This window comes from Astatotilapia calliptera, chromosome 3 (genome assembly GCF_900246225.1).
Source record: "Astatotilapia calliptera chromosome 3, fAstCal1.2, whole genome shotgun sequence".
In the NCBI taxonomy this organism is placed as follows: domain Eukaryota; kingdom Metazoa; phylum Chordata; class Actinopteri; order Cichliformes; family Cichlidae; genus Astatotilapia; species Astatotilapia calliptera.
The window spans coordinates 8,295,677-8,320,153 of NC_039304.1; the positions used below are offsets into that span (position 1 = coordinate 8,295,677).

Consider the following 24,477-nt stretch of genomic DNA (forward strand, 5'->3'; position numbering starts at 1 on the left):
AGCTTCCTGACAGACAGGAAGCAGCAAGTGAGGCTGGGGGAGATCACCTCTGAAACTCAGTCCCTCAGTATTGGTGCCCCTCAAGGATGTGTCCTCTCACCACTACTGTTCTCCCTCTACACTAATGACTGCACCTCCAAGAACTCGGCTGTTAAACTCCTAAAGTTTGCAGATGACACTACCGTCATTGGCCTCATTCAGGATGGTGATGAGTCTGCATACCGGCAGGAAGTGGAGCGGCTGGTACTCTGGTGCAGTCAGAACGATCTGGAGCTGAACACGCTTAAAACTGTAGAGATGACAGTGGACTTCAGGAGACATCCCTCAACACTGCTCCCTCTCACCATATGAGACAGTGAAGATCTTCAAGTTCCTTGGTACCACCATCTCCCAGGACCTGAAGTGGGAGACCAACATCAACTCCATCCTCAAAAAGACCCAGTAGAGGATGTACTTCCTGAGACCACTGGGGAAGTACAGTCGACACAGGAGCTGCTGATCCAGTTCTACACTGCGGTCATTGAGTCTGTCCTGTGCTCCTCCATCACAGTCTGGTATGGTGCAGCCACTAAACAGGACAGGAGCAGACTGCAGCGGACTGTATGGGCAGCAGAAAGGATCATCGGTGCCCCCCTGCCCTCCATCCACGACCTGCACCTCTCAAGAACCAGGAAACGGGCAGGGGAAATCATCACAGACCCCTCACACCCTGGACACAGACTTTTTGACCTGCTGCCCTCTGGAAGATGTTACAGAAGCCTGCAGACCAGGACCACCTGACATAGGAACAGTTTCTTTCCCCTCGCCATCTCCCTCCTAAACAGTTGAACTGTCACACTGCTCCCACTAGCATACTGCAACTGCACCTTATGTACATTCTGTGGTATTCATTTCACTGTGTCTGTGCATTTACATGGCCAATAAACGCGATTCTGATGCTGATGTCAAGCACACACGGCTGCCTGTGCCGTGAAAAAGTATATGCCTCATTCATGTTTCAGATCATCAGACAAATTCTAAAAGTCAAAAAAGACTTAATATAAAATGAAAGCTTGAAATGATGAATATATTTATTAAGGTAACTAAGCTACCCATTCCTAACTGGCACTATGTGTAAAAGTAATCATAAAAGGACGAAACCACTGCTGACCAAAAAGATGAAAAAGGTCGTCTTGCAGTTGCAAAAAAACCCTCAATCATCCCCAAGACTGGGGGAAAAAAGTCTGAAGAGACAGACTGTTCTCATTCCTGACACGTAACATACCGACGATTTGTCACGTTCCGAGTTGTCCCATAGGAGCGCAAAAGGTACCCTTCCACATCCCTATGATACGCACTGGATTATGGATGGAATAGAATGACGCTCCCGGCAGTAACACACGCTCCAGCCATGTATTCCAGCCCTAACCCTAACCTTAACTACAACCTTAATCGTGTTAGATAGTGTGTTTTCCTAAGCGATTCATGATGAGAAAGTAAAATGAAATGTACATGTGTAGATTCATTCCAAATGGTTCTCATGTTTCCTGATGTTTCCGAACGCATAACATAGAGACGTGTTGTCACATGGCGTGATATGTTACGCTTTGGGATGAGAACCTGTTGAAAGGGATCAGACCTGAACATTGTGGAAGGTTTGAGTCCCGTCACATCTGATTCATCTAAAGAACATTATGCCAACAGTCAGACATGGTAGCGTGATCGTCTGGGGCTGCTTTGCTGTTTCAGGACTTAAACAACTTCTAGTAAGTGTTAAAACCACGAGTACTGCTCTCTACCAGAAAATCCTGAAGGAGAATGCCCCGTCATCGTTTGATACCCTGAAGCTCAAACGCTCTTGGGTTATGAAGCAGGACGATTATATGAAACACACCAGCAAGGTTTAGAAGTTGCCCATTCAAGTCCATACTTAAATCAGAGTAAGATGCTTTGGCGTGACTTTGAACAGGCCGTCCATGTGTGGTTGAATAAATAGTTCTGCAAATTCCTACACGTCGACATGAAAGCCTCATTTCGAGTTATCACAAACGCTTGATTACAGTTTTTCTGCCAAGGGTGGCACAATTAGTTATTAGGTTTAGGGGGCAATTACACAGAAATTACACAATTTTTCACACAAGGCCAAGTAGACTTGGATAGCTTGTTTTCCCCTTAATAAATGTAATCATCATGTAAAATTTGCATTTTGTATTTAATCAGGCTATCTTTCTTTAATAATTGAAAATTTGCTTGATGATCTGAAACGTTTAAGTGAGACAAATATGCAAAAAACTAAAGACGTCAGAGGGTAAATATTTTTTCATGGCAATGTAATTTAAGTTTATGTGAGTACATGCACATGTGACACTTTTAAGTCTGATTTGGAATAATATATGTATAAGTTGGCTGAGTTCAGCTAAACAAAATGAGCCATGATATGAGAATAATTAAAGTGGACAAAATGAAGGAGGTCTGATTAAAAATAAAAGCATCTGGAGTAAACTTGCATTAGGTGTTATTTTTCACTGCTTAAGAGGCAACGAAAGAATGTGTGGTAAGTACAATGCTGACATATAATAACCTTGTTAAGAATATTAAGCAACAAATATATTAATTAATCTTATCCACAAAACACTAAACAAAACAAACATTTACTCTGTGTTGGCTCTACTTGTGTCTGTAATGAAACGCCTCTTTAGATTATAAACAATCCACTAACTAAGCAGGAAACACTCACAGCAGGAATACTGCACAAATCAACAATACAGAGAAAAAAGTGAAGTTCTTATTAAATAACTGTCTCTACATTGTCTGCGGTCTACAATAAAAATGTTGAAATAAAGTTGCTTCTGATATAATACAGTCATAAAAACACTTTTATTGCACAAATGATTCTGAATTTCAACATATTTTCTGTTCTGTGTTTGTATCGTTCCAAATATCAGTGTACAAATAAAAAAAAATCACATCATATATATGAAAAAAACTGGACTGGACTAAGTACCAATGACCAGTTACTACAATAATTACTGTATAGTAGACCCAACTGAGTAAATTCAGTTACTGAAAAGTGGAGTAACTGATCCCTTAAAAGATTTATTTGATAATTCTAGAAGTTAAATGTCCTCTTCAGTTACACAATTGCATAATACTTTTGATTACAGTTAAATTAGGTCATTATATAATATTTTTACAGTTTCCATTCACCTCTCCCGTGGGAAGTGCTTAACAGAATTAAAAAATAATAATTTTTTCAAAAACAAAAATATGCATTTATTGACTTTAATTATTAGACTGCACACAAGCAATGCAGTACCGAATGATGTAACTATTTATTTTAAGCTTTATTTAAACGAAGATCACAAATTTCTTTTGCTGTGTTCTACTACCACGTTTTTCATTAACCTTTAAAATTACGTTATTAGTTTGTTGCACAGTTTTGAAGAATTATTTGAATTTTTACTTGTTACATTGGTCTTGCTCACCCTTGTTTGGCGTCAGTGGGACAGACTAACCTTTAGATTTCTAGGCCTTTATTTTAAGCTTCATCTTAGCATCTCTAGCAGTGTAAGTACTAACAGAGTGATTGTTAATAACCCACTGAACCCACGATGTTACAGTTTGACGATTACATAAAAGTTATTTATCTCATGTGTAAACTTTGCTACTTCACCTGGAGCTTTCATAGTTCACAACTCTACACCATTAAAAGAAATAAAAACCCAACAAAAAAACAAACAGGTCTCTTTTGGCTGTCAGATTCTTCGTGTCTTTCTTGGTCCATAAATGCTCCATAATAATTAACTAAACACACCAATGCCACTGATATAATTAGTTCAGACTCAAATTAAGTCCTTACTTAATCAGCAAAACAATTATGTTAATCAAACATAATCTCATTCATTCAAAAGTAAAAATGTTACACAGGAACCCTTAGAAGGAATACGTAATACTATCATTTTATATATTTATTTGTTGAAAAATCTCAAGTTTATTCTGGTTAATCTGTTTAAATATATGGAATATTTGAGTTTACAATGTGCTGAGCACCAAATGCTTGTGAAAGTTTATCTGTAAAATTTATTGTCCCGGCTGAACGCCGTCTGCTCAAAGCAAAACAATGACATTGCATTAGGCTTTTGATAAACAGCCATAGCGGTGGCTCCGCAGAAAGTTGTTCTCCACCGGCTGCATGAGTGAGCACGGCTCCCTGAATCAGCTCTTAATTAATGTCTCTTAATTGAACATGTTGCTTACAGTAATGGCTGAAAATGGCTTTGATGTCACAGAGGAAAATGTATTTTTTTGCCTGGCAGAGACTATTTTTTAGTTTTCGAGATCTTGGGGTTAATTTTACCAGATTGTGGATGAATTATTATAAGCGTAGAGGAGAGGCTGATACAGATGAGAATAAGAGAAAAAAATGACACCAGAGGGGCATTAGTTAGTGACGGAGGCATTGGAGGAACCTGCTCTCGATTCTTTATGTTGGCACAGCTTTATCACGCAGAGATGTCCAAAAAACGTTCACGATGGTCTCTCCTGGATGGCAAGATGGTAGATGGGGTGAAGGAGTAATAAGATTTCGTCGTTGTCTGCGTGAGATAGAGACAAGCTTTTGTCTTCACACTGTTTTTTGTCTGCATCGATGTGTTTTTCTCCATTTGCTCCTCTTTTTTGCCTCCTCGCTCTGTCTCTCTGTATTATGTGGCGTTTCCACTCTGGTTATAACTCCTCTAACAGACGCTGGCCTGTAGGCAATGCAACATCTCTCTCTGTCAGCTTCTCTTCCCATGCATTCACACGTATGCATTTGCTCTAAAACACCCCCACCCTACTCGCTCGCAATCCTTCGTTTTGGAAAACAGCGCCATGCAAGGACACCGACTTGGCACGTTTCATCTTTTTTCGTATAATTAGGAGCATCCAGGGAGATATTTTTGTGCTAAATCCATCCTTTTCCTGGTGGATTTTCAGTATGGCCAAAGTGTAATATCCAGTGTGCCGTACAATAACACATTCATCCAGACAAATCTCCAAATTGTTGAAATACAAAGAGACAAGGGGACTGTAAGCAATCAGCGATGGAAAATATGCAGGGCAGCATCCATTATATGATTTATTTCACCATTTTTACATCCTTATGTGTTGAGCACAAATTACTTCTTAAGAGGATTTTGAAAGGAATTATGTGGCACATGGACAAGACCGAGTAGTCCTGTGTATTGAAAAATGATGAGAGGAGAATGAAAAGAAAAACAGGAAGGTGCAGAAGGATGGAGCTGAACTCAGCAGTGAAAATACACGAAATAAAATGACAAAACAGGAAGGCCTGATGTAGAAAACTGGACGTATTAGCATGTCAGGGTATAAACTAGCACAGTACGGCTGGGTGCAGTAGAAAGGAGCCCAGCACAGAACCAAATAGAATTTTCTGCAGGAAAGGATCAACAGTACTGTCAAAGCAACTTTATTTCAACATTACTATAGAGACTCAATCTCTTGTCTCTTTCCATCACTCTGTCTCTCAGTGGGCCTGTCGGTTATTTGCTGCCGAAGCTCCCTACCTCCCTGTTACCTCAATGCTCGGCCCACGTCGTGTCAAGGTTGTGTCAATATCGTGTCGAATACACCTACTCCATTGCACGCTGACAGATAGTATTTTATTGAGCTTGAAACCCTTTGACAAGACAAAGAAAATGAAGAGGAGGCAAAGGAGGGAAGCTGAGAAAGAGAAGGAGTTGAAAAGGACTGGAAGGTACAGGGAGATGGAGCAGGACAGGCGAGAAGGAAAGAAAAGGAGGGATGAGAAAGAGCTAGCTGGCACTGTGTGGCCTGTCAGCTAGCTTAATGCTTGGGAAAAAGCTCCACACAGTCTTTTTTTTTCTTTTTTTCACTTGGCCGGGTTTATTGCCATGTGTGATGGCTATAAGGGACTCAGGGAAGCAACTGGCTCAGCTTCTCTTCCACTCCTGAATCTCAGTGAATACCCCCGATGCTGGCCTTGTGCTAGCCAAGAGCTATTGTGGGTCTATTTAATCCAAATCAATAAACTTTAAAGTGCTCACTGAAACAAATGAAGTTTGGAAATTGTATTGGAGACAGGACCTCCCAGCAGGAATTGTTGACATCACCAGTATAAGTAAAGCATTGTAGAATCTTTTACTATGTTGTTTTTCTCTATTAGAGAGGAGAAACAGCACATTAAATAATGCTGATTATGATACAGAGGCAAGGGAGCTTGTAATTAATGTATACACTGTTGTCAATCAGCTCCTGGTAGTCCTGACTGTAATTCAGTGTTTAGCAAGAAATACAGGAGTTAGAATATGATACTGGATTTCGCTGCCATGTCATATTCAGTTTTAGAAACATGGTTTGAAACTTCAAGTGTTACGTTTATATTAAGAAAACCTGTTAAATCTAAAAGGTATTTGGCACTTCATCAAACAACTTCTCCCTGGATGTTGCTTTAATCACTCACCTTGAAGTAGAGCTGGGCAATATAAGATTTTTTCATATCACGATATGTTTTTTTCATTTCAGGCGATAACGATATCTATCACGATATAAGCCAAATAACTATATTTGTAAGATTTAAATGTGCCGTTGCTCACAAGTAAAATGTGAAATAATCAGCAGCTTGTTTTGATTTAAATATTTATTTCCCGTAATAAGTTCAACAGGGTAGATGTACTTAAGGAACACGAGACTTTTTCAGATAAATAAAGGCAAATATTGCAAAGCGTTTAAGTTTCAAAATAGAACAAACGAAACAGACTAAACTGTCAATTCCACTTAGAAACAAAATATTAATTCTAAAAATAAATCTTAGTTTGTTTTACAGAAGAACAGACAAAACTGACTAACTTTTGTCAATATCAAATAAACTGAGAACTAAAAGGAAATTCTCAATCTCTCCTTGTTGTATAGCTGAGCTTTTCAAACAGTTTTAACAGTTACTTTAGTCTGACAAAAGCCGAATGACGAATTAGCGCTTCCAGTCAGAGATTGAGCATGCACCGGTTTATTGTATTTCCAGACTTGCTTTCGGCACAATTTACAGTGAACGCTACTCTGTTTTTTGTCAGACTTGAAATAGCCGAAATACCTTCACACTACGGAACTTCTATGGCTCTTCCGTTCGACAATCTCTCCGGCATTGGAACCATCACCTTCGGTCACGCTCTCGGTTGATTTTTCTCTAGTCGGCACACTCATTTCCTCCATTACCCGGGCGGCACGGCGGCTGGCTGCTTCCCAAACAAATACACATGTGCGGCTTGGCACTTGTGCTGCACGTAACAAGTCACGTGACGTGACGCTGCGGCTATGATTGGTTCGGCTCTGCGCTACTTAATTTGGATTGGCTGTTCTTTTTTTTTTAAGCGGACAAGAGCGGCGAGGCCTATCGCAATAGTTTAATTTTTCTATCGAGAAAAAGTTATTTCGCAATACATATCGTTATCGTTCTATCGCCCAGCTCTACCTTGAAGCAGAAAAACTTTGAAATCATCTGAAATCACTGAATGACATATTTTTGTGGTCATTAGTCCCAACGTTGCTGCAGTGTGGATACCTCTTTATTCCGAAAGCTGGCGCTAAGCAGATAGTTGCTGTTTCCCTTGAAGCGAGCTGGTTAGCTCCCTTTTGTAGACGTCCTTGTCCCTCCAACGTCCCTCCAACTCCATCGTCTTGGGCCACAGAACTACACTTTACTAGGGCGACCGTGGCTCAGGGGGTTGGGAATCGCATCTGTAACCGGAAGGTCGCCGGTTCGATCCCTGGGCTCTCTGTCCTGGTCATTGTGTCCTTGGGCAAGACACTTTACCCTACTTGCCTACTGGTGTTGGCCAGATGGCGCGATATGGCAGCCTCGCTTCTGTCAGTCTGCCCCAGGGCAGCTGTGGCTACAACCGTAGCTTGCCTCCACCAGTGTGTGAATGTGAGAGTGAATGAATAGTGGTATTGTAAAGCGCTTTGGGTGCCTTGAAAAGCGCTATATAAATCCAATCCATTATTATTATTATTATTATTATTTACTGTTTTTTGGAGAAAAGATGGTGGCTTTGTTTTGGTAGTAAAAGCAAAACTAACGGACATTTTTAGGACGTATTTATATCTTCTCAGTTCTTAATGTGAAATATCTGGCTCCGAATCCCACCAACCTACAATCTGTGATGCCAGTCTAATAGATGAAAGCATCTGCTGCTTGGCTTAAAAAATAATAAGAGAGTCAAAAATAATTAGTATATAGACAAAACCTCTGAGAGAAGAAGTTGATATTTTTGGATTTTTAAAGGTTTTAAGTAACCTCTCTGGTAGCTAACAAAATCAAAGTAAGTAGAGTAAAATTACGTCTGATGTAAATAAAGAAAAAAACAGGTTGTGTGGCCTAGTTTTAAGATTGCATATAAATAGTGTACCCTGAGGAAATATTCTTGGCAGGTATGTTTATTTATTAGTTTTGTGGAGAGGAAGCCGGAAAAATGAAATTTGGACTCTGTATCATCACAGGAGACAGCTGTGATCGGGTGGGACTGCAGCACTCATATTTCCAAGACGCTTTTAAACACCAAAAGATTCACCGGGATTCTTTTTGCAGGCTGCGTCAGTACAAAGGGGAGTATGGAGTTCGGTGTATATGTGTCGCAGCAGAAGGTCTATCAGCTCTGGGAACAGAAGTAGAATTTACTTCTCTAGCATCAGATTAACTTTCAGGACAGACAAGGACAAGACAAGCGGCTGCTGACAAACCAGATACTCCCACTGGGGTGACATGTAGCACAAACAATAAGATCTGGATTCATGTAAAAGCGTTTGATTAAAGATTAACGGCTGCACACACACCTTTACATCAACGCACACACTCCACACTCCTCAAACTGAGATAAACACACACACACACTCATAGAAAAGACAAACTCTTTCCCTCAGCACACATATGCAGTTCTGCTGATACATGTTGAGCTAAGTTGCTTTAAGTTGCAAAAGTTCCACTCAGTTTGGCCAGCTGCTGCATTTTTCAGGGTATGTTGTCTCTTCCTCACTTTGTACACGTTGCGTTTGTGTGTTTTCACCTGGATTGTGTTGTAACTGTCGCAGGAGCATTCCAATTAAGGAGGTATTGTTATGTATGAGATGGAGAGCGGCGGGTAGTGACAGAGCTGACAGCATTACTTAATGGAAACGCTGGTGCCTGAACGGAGACGACAGCACAGGCTCTCTCACACCCAATTTCTTGTTTCTGTGCTCTTCCTGCTGCAACTCACAAATAGAAAAAGAATACATTACACGCTCGAAGTAATAAACTCTGCAGATCAATAAATAACACGACATCTAAAAGATGTTGCTTGTGTGGGGATCGCATGTTCTCCTGTTGTTCAGTTAAACAGTAACTTTACCTTGAACTTGAAAACATCTTGAAATAGGGCGTTGTTCTGATTAATCGATCAATAATTATATAGACAAATGTGTTATTAGTATATTGGTCATCAAATGTAATGGTGTTTATACGTGATTGCAAAATGACATATTTTGAATTTTGGTTTAATGGTCATATTTATTATATGAATACATCATTTTAAGTTTTAAAAGGAAAACGTTTTCAGCAAAAACTGATGTAAGTGCTGCCATTAGTCAGCAATTTCATACTGAAAAGACATTTCCCTTTTTTAATAAAAAAATCAGCCTTTTATAATAAAAATTATCATTTCATTAATTCCTCCTCTACTTTTTCATCCAAGTAATTTTCATTTCATATACATCAGTTCACACGTATCTGCTGACTACTGTTGACTGCATCCAATGCACTGTGTAAAGGATCGATTTAGCATAATTTCATCAGTTTGTTTTGGACTCTGCTAAAAGTTTGTTCTGGTCCAGAAATGATCATATTTGTTTTTCTGTGGAGTTACCAGCTAATGCTAGCAAGTTCTTAGCAAACTGCAACCAAAAACTGCGACGTAATGTGTAGATACAGATACCTGCTAATTATTGCTAAGTGTCAGACCAGTAATCAGTTTGGCTCAGTTTTATTTGTATACTGTTAAAAGTTTGCTACGTAAATAAACGAAATGTATTACACATTACTTTTTTCCCATTTAAGAACTTACATTAATAAATTGCTACACTGCTTACTACTTTACTTTTGCGTTACTCCATAACATGAAATGTATTGTGACATGTATACTGGTTAGCAATCTAGACACTGACCCAGGCCTCTGTCCTAAAACTTACCATGTTTCTTTTATTGCTTAAATTTGAACACTAGACCAAAAGCACAAAGCAAAGTTGAAGAAAAGACCAAAAGAGATTTCAAGCAATCAACACAGAAACTGTACTGTAGAAAGATGCACAGGTAGAAATGGAGGCTACCAGCCTGACTGCTCATCACTTTGTAGTCTGTTGAAGGTCTGTCTCTGGCAGCTGGGCTGGGGTCTGCATACACTCACATTTAACATCCTTCACTAGCTTTGTGTTTGCATACTGTCTGTTTTACCGTCTGCTTTACCATTATGTTTGGGGCAATACAAATATAAATATGTACCGGTCTTCACTTCTCTAAAGTTGGCTGATATAGCCTCAAAGTTATATCACGATATTTCAAGAGAAACTGCGATAGTGATATTTTGGATAGGAAAAAAAAAGCTTAAGTTTTATTGATACTTGCAGGCAACAACGTTTTAACAGCATTATAAGTGTAAATGAAAGCCATTTTTATCCAGTGAGCTGCTGTCACTGATGACAGACTACCTAATTTAAAGTGAAACTGGGTGCTAGAAACAGCAGCGTTATGGTGCAATAGTAGTGACACACCATGTCAAATCTAACCAAAATTTAGTCTAGCTACTGTCCTTGGAATATTTAAGTAAATGTATATAATAACTGCCTTACTCTTTAGTTTAACAATAGTTAAATTAAGTTAACCCTGTAACTTGTTAAGAGCTGCACAGTGTTGTCACATCATAGAACTAAAGATATTTTCTACCTGGGATTTTGTGTCATGGGTCCACAGCTGCTTAAAGCACTGCTATTCCACTGTGCAACTGCACCAGCAATTTCATTCATTCGCTCTTCACATTTAGTGCAGCCAGTGAATGGTGGAACGATGCTCTGTGGAATCATTTGTTTGGATTGCACATCTCCACAAATGACTAGCATCTCCTTCGTAGCTTGATTGTACTCAAATGTGTGTTTTAGCCTCAAGTGGTTGAATAAGTTTGTTGCTTCCACCTTCAGCGGGCAAAGTTTTTTCTGCATATTGTGCAAAGTACTGTGTTTTGTTGGAGGTTATTGAAGTAGCTCCCTTTTTACTAAATTGTCACCGTAGACTGACGAGCGGCTCTTTAACATGTCCCGGCTTGTCTCATTGTTGCGCGCACAAGGGAACATAAACCCATGGGGTTGCCATAGCAATAATATTGTGATATAACATTTTTATATGATGTAAAAAAAAGTATACTTATACTAGTATTTTCACAGACTGTATGATGTGGCACAGCCCCAGTGTACAGGAGAGATGACAGATTTTTAATGGTGTCTTTTTTACTTTTTTATATTGCACATTGTGTAGATAATTGAAGAAACTTTGTAATGCAAATTGTAATGATATTTTCCAGTAGTGCATTACATTACTACACTGCCAAAAAATATAATTTGACACGCACTTCATGACATGTGTTTTTCAATTAGATCAATGTTGTAGAATTTGTTGAATTTCCCTCACCAAAACTGAACCAACAACTTCTTGGATGGTCTGTATGAAATAAATTGAGTACCATATAATTACTGTATAAATAATTTGAATTAGTTTAGTTCAGGCCTAGCATAAAACGGTTAGCTACAGCCGTCTATGTCAGGACACATGTCAGTCGAACCCGCCACAATCCAACCCAGATCCAAGTATAAAAAACTCACATTTATCACACTTACATTTGATATTTATTCATTCATTCATTCATTCATTTATCACATATTACATAGACTGTACAAAAAAAATCCATCTAAGATCCATGCCTCTTTTACAAACAATGGCTGAACAGGCTCAGGCTGAAGCAGTGCTTATATTTATGCCTGGCCTATATTCTCATGATTAAAGATACTCTACCCTAAAATCAACAAACAAAATAGCAACAATATTCTCACATGTAACTTAAATATATTTGTAGATTCCTTTGAAGGCCACAAATAAATTGCACATTTTTATGCACATATCAACATCATTCACAACAACAATTTTTTTTTACAGGAAAATTACTAAATTTTTGCAAAGGCCAAAAATATTTTCTGTATCAGACTGTGAACAGCATGTTTGCAAGTTGAACATTTTAACATTTGAGGTTGCTGCTTGCATTGTGTAACTGCATCAGACTTACTTGAAGAATCATGTACACGTATGACATTTACTACGTTTTTAGAGGGAGCATCTTGTAGTGGATGGTTTACTGCCCAGCAGGAGACACCTAATATATCTCGTTTTTTTTCCACTTCTTAAAGCAATTTTCACTCACTATCTTAAAGCATTTACGCTTGTTGTTGGACAAAATTGTAGGCGCAACATTTGATTTTAGTGGTCACTTATACTCAGCAGCATTGTGAGCTCTTCTATTCAGCTAAATGAATGAAATGCATTAGGACTGAAGTGAACACAACCACACAACCTTTGAAAGCTGTCTTGCCTACACTCTTTCTTCTGTCCTTATTGACAGGAAAGCTGTGAACACTAATATCACTTCCTTTTTATTTCGTTTTACTGAAAATTACAGCCAAACGTAGCACAGCGTGGGATTTTTCTAATACTTAGAATGTAAATTATAACTTTGTTAAGATACAGTGCAGCCATTTAATGTCACTAATAGACACACATTTCACACACAAAGTAAGAGCGGTCTAATTGGGTCAAAAATTACATATATACCATATTTGAGGCTCCTTTTAAACACACTGTGGACAGGTTTTGCTTGTTTCTGTTACAATTCTCATACTAACCTGATGTTTACAAAATCTTAGCTGCAGACACAATTGTATTATTTTACATGTGAACATAGGATTGGTACACACTAATCTGGACGTAACAATACTAAAGCTTCCCTCAGTGTTAAAAAGATATTTCCTGTTTGCTGTTAGATATCTCACAAAAATACTTTTCCATGTTAAAAAAAAGCCGTAGTATTCCAGTTGTTCGCCAGATGAAAGGGACATTTTGAGCTTTCTAACATTTACTGACATAAACTTCTGTTTTTTATGTGACTTGAATACAAATGGTAGAAGAACTGCAGGAGTTTTGCCACAGTGTGATGCTGCCATGGATCGTCGAGCTTGCAGCTATTCTGAGTTTTGCATATTGCTGTTACCACAGGGGAGCCGAATACAAAATGTATATTTGCCTCCTTTGTTATAATAAACCCACTGAAAGTAAGTTTAAAACAAAAACAATGCTTCAGTATAGACCTCTCAAAGTCAGAGAGGGATTGTTGAAATGAATTAAAGCGGGTGTTTGTGTGTAAAATATGTTAGAATACGTGTTTCTATGTAAAGACTCCATTCAACTACACCACTCTTGGGTGGGATAGACACACCAAGCCTCCCATTCAGTGAGACTTCACAGCAACACACACTCGTGCTCATTCAGTCCCAATTAGACCCCACACACCCCCGTGAAACAGGGCTAGAACGGTAGCCCCAGTAATGACCAGATCGTTATAGGAGAGAGCAAAGTGGTGAGGGCAGAGAGGCCGAACAAGGGAGGTGGACTGGGGATAATGAGAGGTTGCATGAGGACAGGGAAGGAAATAGATGGGGTGGAGTGTTAGAGCATGGCTGTTTGCACTTTATTTATTGACACAATGTACAAAGTAAAGGAAATCATTTGATTTATGTCCCCACATGCTGGCGTACATATGCAGAATAAACCATTACTGTTGTTCTTTTGTAAATCATTCAGTGTTAAAACTTGAGCACGTGTCATAAAATCAAAAACTTACTGAATTCCCGTTTTTATGCCCAAATCTGAGACGACACACTGTGGACGTCTCTGAGAAGCACTAAAAGTCATTTTTCTGTTCAGGAAGTAAATAACTATAATTTGGCATCTTAGTCAAGAAAAAACGACAATAAGCTTTGCTAATGTTTGCTGCTTTTTTGTTAATTCTTTTTTGTTAATCATGGATATCAACAACAATTATATTTCAGCATTAAAATCATTTTCATGAGAAATTTGTTAATCACTGTTCTAGTATATGGATCCGTTCTTAAGCAAACAGCGATCTAGATTATTGTTAAATGGAAAGGTCAACGTTTTGTTTAAGCAGTAGAGAAGGTAGCTGCTCCTTATGGTTAGCACATCGGAAACTATACACAATAAGGAGTTCAAATGATTTTAAATAATTTGGAGCTTGAGTGATGTTTTAGCGGTAGTCAAGTGCAGGTGAACCTTATACATCTGTAAGGATCAATGTCACAGAGAGCTCTTTGAGGAAACCTCTGAGTTCTTGTCAGTATATTTTAAAGAGGAGCAATAGAAACCGGAAGCATCTCACAACAGACCAGTCTTTCAGAAATAAAAAGTTAAGAGGAATGTTAAAGCCTTAAGAAATAATGAGTGGTTGCAGTTTTTAAGAAATAACTACCTTAAATGTTTCTGAAACAATGAGTCAGTTGATTATTTTTAATATGATAAATAGTAAGTAAAGTCTTTATAAGAACATTAGCCTTAGCAGTGAAAAGGAGGTGCACGCATTGAGGCAAAAGGACTGAACCGAATCCTTGACCATTCAGGATGATTCCAAAGTGATGGAGATGGGATTGTTCTGTGACCAGAAATAAGGTTTATATTTTTTAAGTAATCAGAGACTGACTAGTGTTTAAGCAATAAGACGTCAAGTATTAATGTATAAGAAATGTCTAAAAGCAGGGAGGTGTAATGAATTTAAGCCTGAAGAAGACGGGATTACATTTGAGCAAAAAAGGGATTAAGGATATTTATAGGTTAAAAGTTATGAAGACAGTCTTTAAGCTGAAAGAAACAGTGTTGAGCAAATAACTGTTAGAGCACAGATAGACTCTAAGCACAAGGAGGGTAGAATAATTTAAGCAACAAGGAGCAAGTTTGTAATCAATAAACACTGAAGTTATAAGGAGTCAGTGTGAGCGTCTATATATAATAAGCAGGAAAGGAACAGACTGCCACAGTGACGAAGAAGGAAGCTAAAAACTTAAGAAATCAGGACCAAAGATGATTTTTAAACATTAAGTTTAAAGTGATTGTAGTTTGGATAGTTTTATTTGTTTTATTTGATCACCCATCTAGTGTTAGGGTTAGTGTTTGGTAATGATAGTTACATTAAGCTCAGATATCTGTCTACATAGTCAAGGATTTAGAATATGAAGGGACATCAAAATAGTTCATGTTTAAAACTAAAAGTTATGAAGGTCTCCAAGCAAAAAGGGACTTCCAATGGCATTAAGTAATTATGTGTATGGGTAGTTTTATGAACTAGCAGGTAGAGTGCCTCAAGGTAGAAAGCAATAAGGTTGGGATAAATTTTAAGGCTCAAGCAGAGTTTGATTTATGAGTATGGCATTTGTATTTATATGAGCAATTGTGTTGTTTGCTCTCTGTGTTTCCGCGGTCGTGTGGCACTTCAAACACGATCCTGTTATCTCACACCGCGCATAATCTTAGAGTCAAACAAACACGTTCATATAAAATTAGGCTATTTTGTTACCAGTCATGCATAATGAATGCAGAGAGAAAGAAAGGGAAAACGACGGGAAAACGAGGCAGAAAATGAGAGGGGTCAACAGAAGTCCAAAAGGCTTAAGGCTGAAAGAAAGGGATGTGGCAAATGGAAGAGAAGAGGACTGTTACGAGGGAAAAAGGGAGAGCCCGCAGTGGGAAAACAAGGACAATGGCCGTGTTTGTGTCGTCTTTGTCACTGTGGCATTTCGGAGGACAGAGGGGCCGTCTGTGTGTATTCGCTTCCCCATCCACTCAATTTGTGGAATTGATCCGCTCCCTAATAGTGAGCAAAACAAAATAAAAAAGAAAGAAAGTCCGCCTAATCCAACCACTATTTATAACACAGATGGGAGAGAGGAGAGGGATACAATTTAACAGTAGAAGTGCTCCAAAAGCCTGCGATGAAGAGATGAGAAAAAGATAGAGGAGGACAAATGAAGTGGAACAAAGACAGAATAAGGAAGACTCGGTGCAGTTGGAGTAAAAACAAGAAGCTTGAGCGTGTTGGGCTTCCAGCCATATGAGGGGCTTTCAAAATAGAGTCTCCCAGCAAGAGGCCAGCCAGCTGCAGATTAAGATGGAGGCAGGAATGGGAGGGAAAAACGATAAAAGAAAGGAGATATCAGGCAAAATGGAGATCAGAAGGAGGACAAGAGAGTGACTGCTGCTGGAGGAAGTGAAGTGTGAATGGAAAGAATTTGAGCTAGATTGATCAACAGGATGTTTGTGGTGGTAAAAAGTGAGAGGCGGAGAAGACGAAGGAGGGACAGAGAGTGATATATGGGCAGGGAGAGAGAAAATGAGCGAGTCCTTATGTTTCTGGAGATGTTGTTGAGTGTAATAAGAGCTGGTTGTTGGAAGACAGGCCAGGGCGCGGTTATTCTTATTCCCAGCGGCCCTACTCATCTTTCCTCTCCTGCTCCCTCTGCTCCTTTTTTACCTCGCCCACTCCTAATCTGCCGACGGAGAGAAGAAGCACTGCTGTCTGATTTGGGAAAGGGAAAGTGGTTGCAGGAGGTGTTGAGCTCAAAAAGAGCAAGCGGACAAGCCGCTCGGCGCATTGCCACTTTTTTTTTATTGTTTGGGGTTTTTTTTGGTGATCTAAAGTGCTGACTCTAGATTATGAATCAGGTTTCATGGAATTATATCCAGTATAATATCTCTGATATTATCCAGTGTCAGATAAAATACTGCAGTTGAGTCCAATACCTTCGAGCACAAGCTGTTTGCTTATTTTTTTAGGAAATATGGTTTGTTGATCTGATCTTTGGAAGCATATTGAGCTGTGAGGTGGGCGTTTGCTTGCTGTCGCAGGCAGTGAATTTGGTGTAGACAGAGTACAAACAGTACAAGAGCAAGGATCATCTAAACTTCATGCTGGTCCCTGCAGTCCCAGTGTTATAAGCTCGGGCAGACGGAGAGAACACTTTGGTGTGTGCGTGTGTTCGAGTGTGACTCTTCAGCCTGCACACAAACACAGTGAGGGCGAACCTTCCTGTAATTGTCTGCGCCGACAAACAAATCAAATTTAGCTTAATGTAAAGCGATACAGCGCTAGACGACTGCTGAGCTGCACTGCAGTGTTGTTGTTTGTACTCGTGCCTCACTGGGCTGAGTAGTTTCTGTCATTGCATGAATCTTCTCCGTTATGCACTAAATGTAAAGTGTTAGATAGACGCACTGACGTTATTAAATGCTTTCAAATGTGTTTAAACAGCTGCTTTAGAAGTATTAAAATAGAACTGCTGACTTGAAAGGCAGCACAATAATATATCATCTTAAGATCTTCATGGAGCACTTTTTAAAAAGGCTCTGTCTCAGTGTGCCTTCTGCACAATTCATATTTTTTGATAAGATAGATTTACTTATCTAACGTATCTGGGAACACTTAAATGCAGCCATAAAAGAAGAGATCAAATAACGTGTAATCATATTATAGTAGAAACAATAAAGTGAGTCTGACATTGATATTAAACTGAGGTATTCTAGTAGAGTAGCTTTGCATAGCTGATATTTCAAAGCATTCTTTTATATACATATATATGTATTTATGTGTGTACATGCACTGAAAATATAGTCAAACGGTGCAATATCCCTGATGTGAAACAAGATGTTTGGCCCTCCACTCATATTGGACACATTTCAGTCGACTTTGCTTCAATTGGCTGCCCATCACAAACAGAGGGTATGAACACCAGGTGGGCGGGGTTTTTGTGCTCACAGCTGTATGCCTGAGATGATCATGTAAGGGACCGTGTGGGAATTAGAGCCAGTTTCATGCAACAAGCAATTTCATGGGCGTTTCTTGTTATTTCAAGACAAATAAAGCTGATAGAATTTCTGAATCTGATTGAGTGCATTTGTGTTGTTAGAGCTTTTCACTTTAATATTAAATATGAGATGCAAACAGATCCCAGTGCAGTTGAGAGAGGTCATCATGAGGCTGAAAAACCAAAATAAACCAAGACTTTAAAGATCGCACAAGACAACTAAAGTGAGTGATCACATAACTTCACAGCTTTTTATCAAGGCAAGAAGACACCCTGGGAGGCAGGGTACAAATGAAGAAGTAGCAGAATGATGGGAAGAGGAAAATATGGAGAAAGGTCGTGATCTTAAGCATGCCACATTATTTCTCAGACATGGTGATAGAAGCAGCAGGAGCAGCTCTGAAGTGTAGACGGCTATACTCTCAGCTCAGATTCACCCAAATGCTGCAAAACTGAGTGGACAGCGCTTCACAGTGTTAGTCGATGATGACCCATCGCATACTGCGAAAGCTACCCAAGCAAGACAAAGAAACTGGGTATTCTTCAAGTTAGTCAGCTGATCTCAACCAAACAAAATATGATTTTTAGTTATTAAATACAAAACTGATTGACACAACTGCACACGTACTAGTGAGACTAAAGGAATATGTAACAAAGTAACAAACAGATTTAAATGTAGAAAAGAAAGTAACTAAAGACAGAACCATGGCAGTTAGATGTTCGTACACTGACTTTAATATCTGGAACTTTGGCCATCTTTAATGTGAGCAGTACATATATGACAGAATATTAAGAAAGGACTCACATGTCTGCTTGTTTCTCCTGCACTGAGCAAGAAATGTTCAGCGTGTGAGGAGTCAGTGTTACAAGTTAACTATGTGCCAGAACACAGATAATTGGTTATTGTATTTCTGACACAAATCCACAAATTATTAAGGTGGTCTGACCAACCACCTTAATAAAATGCCTCGACTTTCCTCGTTTCACTGCAGAAGTTGTTGATCCTCACAAGCGTTATCATACCAGACCGCAGACACGCACGTCCCAGATGCAATCAACGTGGCCTTTGCCTTGATCCATTGTGCTCTAACGATTAAGCCTTACACCCCTGCTCGGTGGGTCAGCTCTGCTGCTTTGCATCTCATCACAGCCCATTCATCACCGCACGTCTGTCTCCACCTCCAGCAGCCCTCTGTGACATCAGCTTGCTACTGACCTCCCACCGAATCACGTGCACGCTCATCTCATTCAAAACAAACTGCCTCACAGTAAAGAAGACCACGCATACTCCCATCAGAAATGATGAAGGCCAGACGGACAGCAGGTTAAAACTCTGTTCTTAGAATTACACAAATAACCATAAGGGGCGAAATTAAATACAAACAACACAACATATGAACTGAAAAGCTTTTTTCTATTCCAAGAGGTAACCCTTCCACTTCTAGGCTTCATCAATACAAATCCTAACAAGTAAAGTTTATATGCTATGCATTTTAAATACGCCGTCATTTAAAAAAAAGGATACTCACACTCTTATTTCCCAATATCTCACCCATACTTTTTTCAGTATTTGACGTTACTTTCTCAGGCACTCTTTATCATTCAGTTGATCCCTTTTTTTCAGTTATTGTTCAGTAATTGCCTTGTTATGTTGCTTGTGAACGCCAGTGTCCAGGAAACACTGTGGATGGATGCACCTTTTTCTGCTTTTCTTCCAAGTCCAGCTGAGGAGTTTTCCTGCTGTTTTGCTTTAGTGGACAGGGGTCTGTATAAGAACAACTTCACCGCTCTCTCTTTCAAGTTACAGATACATAAGGGTGTGGCAATTTAGAAAAATCTGGCCTGTTTCAAAAAGGACATTTTTGATGTAGAAATGAATCTCTGAGGCTTTTGAATATGCAACCTTGACTCACTGTGGTGCCTTGCATTTTGGATTCTAGCAAAAGACGCACTTTTAGTTTTCAGCGAGTGTTTTCTCATTGAGGAAGCTTCTTTGCATATTCAGAGTGAAGATTTATCCCAGAATATATTTAGCACCATAATTTGGGGAAATACAGTAAATTCACATATATGCGTATTTGTTAAAAAAAGGCCTGACCTGCACACTGAAGATAAGCTTTCAGAAATAATTCCAGTCCATCATGACTGAAATTACAGAGCTCAGAATTAAAGAAATATGCCCTGATGTGTTCTCTCCATTACCCTGTAGCAATATTTCCACTACTCTGTAACCTTTCTGTTAATTGGAACACTAACACAAAGGGCCTCTGCGTATTTGCACACAGATGACAGCTCATCGTTTTGCTGCGAGCAATTTCACTATTATTACGATTTGGAACCTGAGTGTAAAAGGCCAAAAATTTATCTCCACCTCATGCGCTCGTGCGTGCACGCTCGCTGCTCACACGCTCTTTTGGAAGTTGAAATGGTGGAAAAACGCATTAAGTGAAGCCTGCATGGAAGAATTGAAAATGTTAATTCATAGTACATTCTGTATGATTTCCTCTTCCCGAGTTGTCGCTTCGCCCCAATGTGATTCAATATCTTTTTAATTATGGCTTTTGAAAGGAGAGGGCCCTACACTCACCATCTCTCCATGCTCAGGTCAACATATGGGAAGATGATATCGCACTGTTCTGTTACAAAGTGAAATATGCTTTTGAAAGCATAGCCTCTGCTTCTGTGGCTCAAAGGGGAGAACCTACCAAGTCGTGATGCAGTTGATTCTTGGGTTAGTCCTACTTTTTAATTCCCCCCACCGAAGAAATCAACAGCTAAAATATTCATGCAGACCTTTAAATCCAAAGGCACTTCATCTTTCCAGATCCTGTCGGAAATAAGCGCATGTCAGAGTTTCCCCTCCCTCTCAGCAGGCTGTGTCAGTGTTTACTGTCAGCAAACATCAATTCCCATAAAATCAGCGGCCGACGGTGACGCACAGAGCGTGGCCGACTGCGCTCCATCCCCATGACTAATCACTCATTTGATGATGCAGTGGAAAGGAAGCCGTTTGTCTCCATCGGGGGACCAGGGGGTGGTGTCTCCGAGGGCCGTGGTGGACAGCGTGCTAAACTGGAATGCTCGACACAAGTTTAGGCCTAATCGTCTCATTGTCTCCGTTCTGCTTGAAAGGATCAGCAGCCGTGCTAAGCTCCTCGGGGTACCAGCACTCAGCTGCTCTCTGCCATCTTGCTTTGTCTTCGCTGCTGTTGTTTGTGTTTACTGAGCCGAGCAGTGTTTTTTTTTTTCTGTTATTAGATTTCATTCGTCTTGTTGAATTTGTGTTTTAGTTAATTGTCGTTTAACCTGTGCATCGTGGCATCCTTCATAGTAACTTTTGGCCTTGGAGTGAATATGCATTTCTTTTTATCAGTAATAATTGAAATATGGATTTTAAGTCAGGATAGGTTCGATGGCACGCCCGTCCATGTGCGCGCATGGACTGTTTGAAGTGCGAAAGCAGCACAAAGTGATGCCTGCCAGACATGTTCCTATGTTCATGTTCATGTTTGAGTGTTCTGTTGCCGTTACTCGCCTGTATTCAAATTGTCTGGGATCATCGGATGCCTCGGATTTATTGAAAGAACTTAGACGTATCCAGCACAAACATGGCTGCCTGATGTTTGTTTTGGGCTCCAGAGCGAGCTCTAACAACATTTCTGCGGCTGAGCAGATTATGTTACAGTGTCGTGCGTTTTTCACTATAGCCGACAACAACTTTGGCAGCTGAGGCGGTATGCTGACTTTAAAGCTTGGCGAGGGAGCGTAGGAGAGGAGCGGGGGGGGTTGGTGCAGAGGGCCTTCCAGTATAAAGGTGAAGAGGTCGGTGTACAGGTGTGCAGTGGAGGGCACAGACTCGTGGTAGCGAGCCAGCACTGATCCTTTCTCTATCTCATATTCTGTCCCAACTAACTAGCAACATATTCCAGTAGTCTGTGAGGTATTTCACTGCTATAGGATGCAAGGGACAGTTTCTGCCTTCAAGTCGCAGGGTTTAGCTGTCCCGTGAGAATGGATCTTGATCTATGGTCGCCCGGGGAAAAATAGCAGGTGGAGGTGTGTGTATTTATGTTAATGAGAGATGGTGCAAGAACTGCACACTTTGAGAGTCATATAGTTGTCAGGATATTGAGTTTCTCCCCTTCTACATCCCTCAGGACTTTGGAAAATTATTTATAACTTGTTTATATTCATCCGAGACCAAATACTAGGCCCGCTGAAGATATAATATATCACGCGGTGGTTAGGCTTGAAAATGTTGCTCTTGAGCTCCCAAAATTTGTATGAGCGGACTTCAGTGGCTGCTCAGTAAGACAGATATTGTCCCGCTTTTATCAGTATATTAATTATCCTACAAGGGGAGAGAGGATACTTACATAGAGGGGGTATCCAAAACCCACTGGAGGGGGGAATAAAATGATGACTCTGCATGACGAGGAGTCGACATGGATGACTTGAAAGAACTGTAAATGTAAAAATACCTCAGTAAATTGGCCTGCTTCTGACTCCAAATGTTGGGAAAGTGGAAGGCGATTCTTAGCGATGTATCACACCATCTTTATCGTGAATATATCTTAACACCATCACGATGCAGGTGCAGGTATCAGCTTTGTAGACATCTTGTAGTCAGTAATCGTTTATACATAGTAGCAGAAATCTGTTGAACAAAGGCAGGTGATGTGATACTTTGTGTGTTGAGCTGGCACACTGGATTTCTTCTTCTTTAATAAAAAAGTAATAATGTGCTTTACTATATGTTCCTTTAATAAAACAGTAAATTTGAAAATTCACGGGTAACACGATTAGTAATATTTTAGCGTTAAAAATATAATTTCAGTTAAAGAGCTTGCACATACTGGTGGAAAAACCCTTACTGTTCATTTAGATCAGCTGTGGCGCAAACCTTATACTGGGTGGGTGGTGTAATAGATTTGTTAAGCACTGTATGATACTCAGTATGTCAGATAAAGAATGAAAGGAGGAGCTGGACAGGAGTTGGGTTGCAAAGTGGCTTGGAGATACACAACATGTGTGGGCAGGCTAAAGTGGGTAAAATTGCTCACCCTATTCACATCTGGATGCACAGACAAATAACACTTGAGCCATCAGCTGTTGGTTAACATTGGGATCAGTGAATCTACTGGATTTGAACTCAATATGACTTTGCAGGCTATCTGAACTAACACCATAACTGATTTGTTCATAGTTTATTTGGAATGACTGAAGGAATCCTGTTAGTAATCTAGGTTTTATATCCAGACACGTAAAACCTATTGACACTCACATTTTTAATGTTTGATATCCCACTCTGCCTTTAGTGATTTGCTCCACCTGAAGCCTGTAACCTGTAAGTCCCAAAAGTCAGCAAAAAATGTATTTTTCCATCTGTTCACTTAGTAAAAAAAAATCTTGCGCCCTTGTTGCAGTCGACTACTATACAGCCGTCTAACAACTACTTGTTTCAGAGAACTGAACATGGCAACCCAACAGCTGCCTGAGAAATTTCATTAAAAACGAAAACATCTTTGATCAGGTAGTTTACATATGCTGGACAGCTTAGCGTCCTGCCATGAAATTGGCTGCACACAAAAAAATTAAAATAAACTTTGTAGTTTTTTGCAAAATTCCTGTCCCGTTTACAGCATCATCATTTTGAGATTTGGCTCGAGCACGCACGTGATGTCGTAGCTGCATGTGTTCTTTCGGTTCAGCAACCTTTTGAAGACTCTGTTTCTTGTTTCTTATCCTTGGCTCTGTATCTCGGCTGCTGCGTGGATTCAAAGTGACAATGCAGATTGTGTCTTTGAACGCAGACATCGACTCGTAGTAAATGGATACACGGGCCTCTCTTTAAAGATGCACTGTCTGCCTTCATCTTCAACTTTCCTTTTCGTGCCGTTCTCTGTCAGCTAATTTGTTAGTTTACAGTGAAAGCAAAGTTGCGGTGTGGTGTGTGTTGCTGCGTACACACCGAAGGGCCAAAACCTGCTGAGATCTTAAAGGACGGGTTTGGCCCTGTCCTTGAGTTTGACATCTTTTAGACTGTTAAGCTGTCAGCCTGCATTTGAGGTGCTGAAACATCAAATATTCAAGGTTCTCAGTTTTTGTACAAAAATGACTACAATAACCGCGAAGACAAGACCCTCATCATTTATTCCACAATGACATAAAAGCAAATGTTACGTTATTAAGAGATTTTTCAAGTATTTGCCATGACCATACAGGGAGAGAGTTTCAAATAATTACGTCCATGTTTGTGAAAACCAAAGACATGCAGTAAGTGGGTTTAGGTTAATTGGGGATTCTTAACAAGTGTGAGTGAGAGATGGTCAGTGTGTCAGCCCTGCGACAGACTGATGATCTGTCCAGGGTGCACCTTGCTTCTCACCCTATGGTAGCTAGGATAGGCTTCAGCCCCACCGCAGCCCTGATAAGGATAAGCGGAACAGAATGGATGGATGGATGGTTTCGCCAATATCGGCCTGC

General features: G+C 39.8%; 1 protein-coding gene across 5 annotated transcripts in view; it reads left to right on the forward strand.

Annotated features, from left to right (window-relative positions):
* nlgn2a (neuroligin 2a) overlaps nucleotides 1–24,477 on the forward strand; it is a 238,861-nt gene that overhangs the window by 129,511 nt on the left and 84,873 nt on the right. The window contains exon 1 of one of the 5 annotated variants that reach the window (XM_026161609.1): nucleotides 20,470–21,151. The exons of the other annotated variants lie outside the window; for them this stretch is intronic. The gene's annotated coding sequence lies outside the window, so the exon portion shown is untranslated. Of the gene's footprint in view, nucleotides 1–20,469; nucleotides 21,152–24,477 lie in introns of those variants that run through there. 5 annotated transcript variants of the gene reach the window in all.